Source organism: Meles meles, chromosome 3 (genome assembly GCF_922984935.1).
Source record: "Meles meles chromosome 3, mMelMel3.1 paternal haplotype, whole genome shotgun sequence".
Classification (NCBI taxonomy): Eukaryota; Metazoa; Chordata; class Mammalia; order Carnivora; family Mustelidae; genus Meles; species Meles meles.
This window is the reverse complement of record NC_060068.1, coordinates 5,458,909-5,464,908: the sequence shown is the minus strand read 5'-3', so window position 1 is coordinate 5,464,908 and position 6,000 is coordinate 5,458,909. Positions and strand designations below refer to the sequence as shown.

The window sequence follows — 6,000 nt, the reverse complement described above, 5'->3', positions numbered from 1 at the left end:
AAGTGGTTGAATAGTTTCTTTCTATGTAATTCATGGGATCCTCAGACAATCTGCCTGCTCCTGGGTCTCTGAACCTGGGTCTCCCCACCAGAGCACCACCAAACCCTCCAAACATGACCTTGGTGCTGGCAAAAAAAAACCCAAACCTTCAGAATTTGCACTCTTTTACTTACAAATCTTGGTATAGTCAGCCCTTCTCCTTTTCCTAGTCAATATTTTGGGGATTTTTTTTTTCTTGTGTAATCACGTGCATGTGCTTTTGCTCTTTCTATCTCTTCCTCCTCCCTTCCTGATCACAGCTCCCTCCCCTCTGCAGCACCCACGGTTATTTTCTTTCCCAAATCAAATTTCTGCAAATCCTAACTTCTGTAAAGTGGCAATTTTTTCCATCTCTAGTTGTGCAATTTTGTTCTTTCAGACTTCAGAATTATTTCTTGCATTGGCAATATTAACTGATATTTATCTAGCTGTGTTTGAAAGATGAGGTAAACTTAGGGTCCTCCTACTCCTCCACCATCTTAGTTACTACAATGTTCAGTCTTTTTTTTTTTTTTTTTTTTTTTTTTTTTTTTGGTTCAGGTTATGTTCTCAGGGTCCTGGGATCTAGCCCTGCATTGAGCTCTCTGTTAGCAGGGAGCCTTCCTCCCCCACTCTCGCTGCCTGCCTCTCTGCTTACTTGTGATCCCTGTCAAATAAATAAATAAATAAATAAATAAATAAAACCTTTAAAAACTTAAAAATGTATTTTACTTATATTTTTTCAGAGAGATGAAGAGAAAGAGAGATTGTGCAAACACAAGGAAGGGGAGTATCAGGCATAGAGAGAAGCTGCCTCCCTTCTGAGCAAGAAACCCAATACAGGACTTGATACCAGGACCCTGAGATCATGAACTGAGAAAGGAGATGCTTAACCAACTAAGCCACTGAAACATCCATGTTCCCATCCTCTAATGGGAGAGGTAGGTAAACAGTCTGGTTTCCTACTGAAGACATTATCTGGCAGAGAGGGACTATTGTAAATTCAGAGGAATAAGAAAGTGTAATGTCTGCAAAATCTTCCACTAGGTGGGAGGGGATAGAAATTAAAACAAATATGGTGGGGTTTGCCTTAAATTTGGAGTAAGATGTAGGAAGCACATGCAGAGGAATTGAAGGTGGTAGCTGGGGCATTTAGGTGCCTGAGTATCTGGATATTCCTATTGGAGTATTCTTTTTTTGTTTGTCTATTTTTGTTTTTTTTTTTGTTTGTTTGTTTTTTGTTTTTCCATTCTGAGCAGTAAGTCTTTTGGTTAAGGTATAGATAGACGAGAAAGTGTTGGAGGCTTCCAAAAGAGAAAAAAATATGAAATAGTCACTGGAGAAAGCAGAAGGGTAAATAGATGAATGAAAGTTTCCACAGCACTTAAGACACACTGATGTTATTGGTTACAAATTTTAAAATAACAGCATTATGTATTGTTTCTTATCTCATTTATTGCAGAGAAGCTCAGGTGTGGTGACTGGATGTTGCCTTTAATCAGGGATAGCTCTTAAAATAAATGAAAGGAACCAGAAAAGACCTCAAATAGCCAAAGGAATATTGAAAAAGAGAGCCAAAGTTGGTGGCATCACAATTCCAGACTTCAAGCTCTATTACAAAGCTTGTAATCATCAAGACAGTATGGTACTGGCAAAAAACAGACACATAGATCAATGGAACAGAATAGAGAGCCCAGAAATAGACCCTCAACTGTATGGTCAATTAATCTTCAACAAAGCAGGAGAGAATGTCCAATGGAAAAAAGACAGCCTCTTCAACAAATGGTGTTGGGAAAATTGGACATCCCCATGCAGAAAAATGAAATTGGACCACTTCCTTACACCACACACGAACATAGACTCCAAATGGATGAAGGACCCCAATGTGAGAAAGCAATCCATCAAAATCCTTGAGGAGAACACAGGCAGCAACCTCTTCGACCTCAGCCGCAACAACGTCTTCCTAGGAACATCGCCAAAGGCAACAGAAGCGAGGGCAAAAATGAACTATTGGGACTTCATCAAGATTGAAAGCTTTTGCACAGCAAAGGAAGCAGTTAACAAAACCAAAAGACGACTGACAGAATGGGAGAAGATATTTGAAAACAACATATCAGATAAAGGGCTAGTATCCAAAAATCTATAAAGAGCTTAGCAAACTCAACACCCAAAGAACAAACAATCCAATCGAGAAATGGTCAGAAGACAAGAACAGACATTTCTGCAAAGAAGACATCCAGATGGCCAACAGACACTTGAAAAAATTCTCCACATCACTCGGCATCAGGGAAATACAAATCAAAACCACAATGAGATACCTCCTCACACCAGTCAGAATGGCTAAAATTAACAAGTCAGGAAATGACAGATGCTGGCGAGGATGTGGAGAAAGGGGAACCCTCCTCCACTGTTGCTGAGAATGCAAGCTGGTGCAACCACTCTGGAAAACAGCATAACAGCATGTATGTTCCTCAAAAAGTTGAAAATAGAGCTACCCTCTGATCCAGCAATTGCCTGCTGGATATTTACCCTAAGATACAAATGTAGTGATTTGAAGGAGCATGTGCACCAGAATGTTCATAGGAGCAATGTCTACAATAGCCAAACTATGGAACAAACCTAGATGTCCATCAACAGATGAATGGATAAAGAAGATGTGATTATATATATATATATATATATATATATATATACTGGAAGACTATGCAGCCATCAAAAGTAATGAAATCTTGCCATTTGCAACGACATGGATGGAACTAGAGGGTACTATTCTTAGTGAGATAAGTCAGTCTGAGAAAGGCAACTATCATATGATCTCTCTGATATTAGGAAGTGGAGATCTAATGTGGGGGGCATTGGGGGTTAAGAAATGAATAAATGAAACAAAATGGGATTGGGAGGGAAACAAATCATAAGAGACTCTTAATCTCACAAAACAACCTGGGGGTTGCTGGAGGTCGGGTGATTGGGAGAGGGTGGTGGGGTTATGGACATTGGGGAAGGTATGTGCTATGGTGAGTGCTGTGAAGTATATAAAACTGGTGACTCACAGACCTGTACCCCTGGGGCTAATAATACATTATATGTTTATAAAAAAATTAAAAAAGGAAATACTAAAAAAAAGACTAATTGTAAAAAAATCTAATAAATAGATTATATAAATTATAATAAAAAATAATATAATAATATAATAGATTCTTTATAATATAAAAATATAATAAAATAAATGAAAGGAAAACAAAGAAAGGTGATATGTTGAAAGTATACAAGATACCTGCTCAGTGAGAGATCACAGTATCCAACTGGACAAGAAAGGATGTCAGTGGAGTTACAGGTGAGCTCAGCACAAAGCATCAGAGAGAGAGAAGGAGAGAGCTCAAAGTATCCACAATTACTATTTGAGAGGAGAATGAATAAACTACCCTAAGATGTCTAGGAGATTTTCTTTTCCCACTGTTTATCAGACAAAGCCCATATGTAAGAAAAGAAAATTCATTGCTTTCATATAAGACTGTTGTTTTTTTAATTGTTATTATTCTTGGTTTCCAAACTTGGTTTCCATTAGAGTTGTATTTTTTTTTAATATTTAGACCTGAGACTTCTATATTTCAGAGAACACAAGTGGAATTTGCTGACCTTCTTTCCAAGATCTAACATCCTTTTTTAGCTTCTGATATCTAAATATTTTCTTATAAAACCAAGGTGATAGTATGCATTTGTTCCTATAAAGTGTTGTACACAAAGATCTATCTTTAAAAAAAATAGTCTCTGAACTGCTAAACATCAAGAGCTACAAATATTTGGATGGCTGGTGTATAGTGTTTTTCCTTCCACAGGCAATGAAACCACCAAATGTGTCCAGTGCACTAAATATCAGCTGCTAGGATTCCAGAACTTTCTTGGATGGCAGACACTGTTCTTTGCTATCTTCCTGTTAGTCTACTTTCTCACAGTCACAGAAAACGTTGTCATTGTTGCAGTGGTGATCCAAGACCAGAGGCTGCACTCACCCATGTATGTATTTCTCAAATGCCTCTTCTTTCTGGAGATCTGGTAAACATCTACCACCGTGCCCCTTCTCCTAGCCAACCTGTTCTCTCACAACCAACTCATCTCCTTCCCTGCCTGTATGACACAGCTTTACTTCTTTGTGTTCTTTGGGGCTACTGAGTGTTTCCTTCTGGCCATGTTGGCCTATGACCGATACCTGGCCATCTGCAGCCCACTCCACTACTCTTTCCTTATGAGTCCTGAGATCTGCACCAGGTTGGTGGCAGTCTCCTGATTGACAGGTGTTGGCACAGGATTTCAGCCCTCCCTAATGATTTCCTAGTTGGATTTCTGTGGTCCTAATCAGATCAATCATATCTTCTGTGACCTCCCTCCTCTCATGCATCTCTCATGTTCCAATGTGTATCTCACTAGGATGGTCATCTTCATCCTGTCAGTTGCAGAGCAGTGCATTTGTTTTCTTATTACACTTGTGTCCTATGTTTTCATTGTATCTACCATACTGAGAATCCCTTCAGCATCTGGATGGATGAAGAACTTTTCCTCATGTGGCTCCCATTTGGCTGTTGTCACTATCTAGTATGGGATCATGATCTCCATGTCTGTTTGCCCCAATGACCACTTATTACCTTAAATCAACAAGATCATTTCTGTCTTCTACACTGTCGTTACTCCACTGCTGAACCCTGTTATCTAAAGTTTTAGGAATCAAGAATTCAAAGAGGCTGTTAGAAAAGAAAAAAAAGAAAGAGAAAAATCTCTTATCTACAGGATAAGAGTGAAGGGGAGGGTTTGTTGTTGTTGCTGTTGTTTGTTTGTTTCTCAGGGAAGGAAAATTAGCACAGAACATGTAATGGATCATGTCTGGGAATATATGAGTAACAGATTCAGAGAATTCAAACCTGAATGTCATCCTTGGTGCCATTTTGAATTATATAAGCCATAATGAAAGAGTTTCTTCATGGCCTCTTGGAAACAACTCTTTAGAAGATAAATTGCCTCTACAACATCACTCTAGGGGCATTTTTGTCCTTTGGAAGTTTCATCATCTGGTAAGAATTTAATCATATGATTCAAGGGTATGAAGATTTTACACACTATTTTCAGATTTCACAGGAGAATTTCTCCTGAGTTCATAAAGCATATGTGGTGAAAGTTATACATCTTTGAAGCACAGATAGGAAACTGGTGTTACAGATTCAGTTCCTGGTGGTACTTGTGCCTATTAAATGTCTGTGGAATAAATAAGTGGAAAAAAAAGGAAAAGACATATAAATTATTGTTGACTTAAATTATCTTCTCACGACAAAAATAAAGAATATTTGAAATGCCCAAGTTTATCTACAGGAACTTAGATATTTTAATGTTTTCAGTTTAATTAAATCCTAGGAACGAAATGGAGCATGGGAAGGAGGAAGACAAAGGGAAGGAGGCATAAGTGGAGGGAGAGAGATGGGTGGTGAGGGAAGGTGAGAAAGGGAGAAGGGGAGAGAAAGACAAAAGACGAGAGAGAGCATGTTCAAGTGGAAGGGGAAAATGAGGGAAAAGGAAGAAAAGGAAAGGGAAGGGAACAGATAGGTGGGAAGGAAGGCAAGAAGAAAGGAGTCAAACTTTCTTTTATTCAGCCATTGTTTAGTAGCCTCTGCTACTCCTGCCTACTGTCTCATTAATTAATTCCACAGATATTTTCAAGCTCTTTATATATACCAGTCCTCTTCTTGCAGTTTGTATTGCCCAGGGACACAAAGTAAAGAAATGGCCAAGGGATATTTGGCCCGAATAGAGCCTCTAGTTTTGAAGGAGAGACGTACAAATTGACTTATCCAAGGAGTAATGGATTTATTTCTATTTTTGATGTTTTCTGTGAAACAATAGAGTATAAGCTGGTTTATCTACATGGAACAGTAAGGTCTGAATTAACATAGCATCTTTAGAAAGCTTTCTATGTTTACATTGTACTTTAATCTACAC

The 6,000-nt window shown here is 38.4% G+C and overlaps 1 pseudogene; it reads left to right on the top strand.

The window, feature by feature from the left end:
- The first annotated feature begins 934 nt into the window (after positions 1-934).
- LOC123938380 overlaps positions 935-6,000 on the top strand; it is a 29,115-nt pseudogene continuing 24,049 nt past the window's right edge.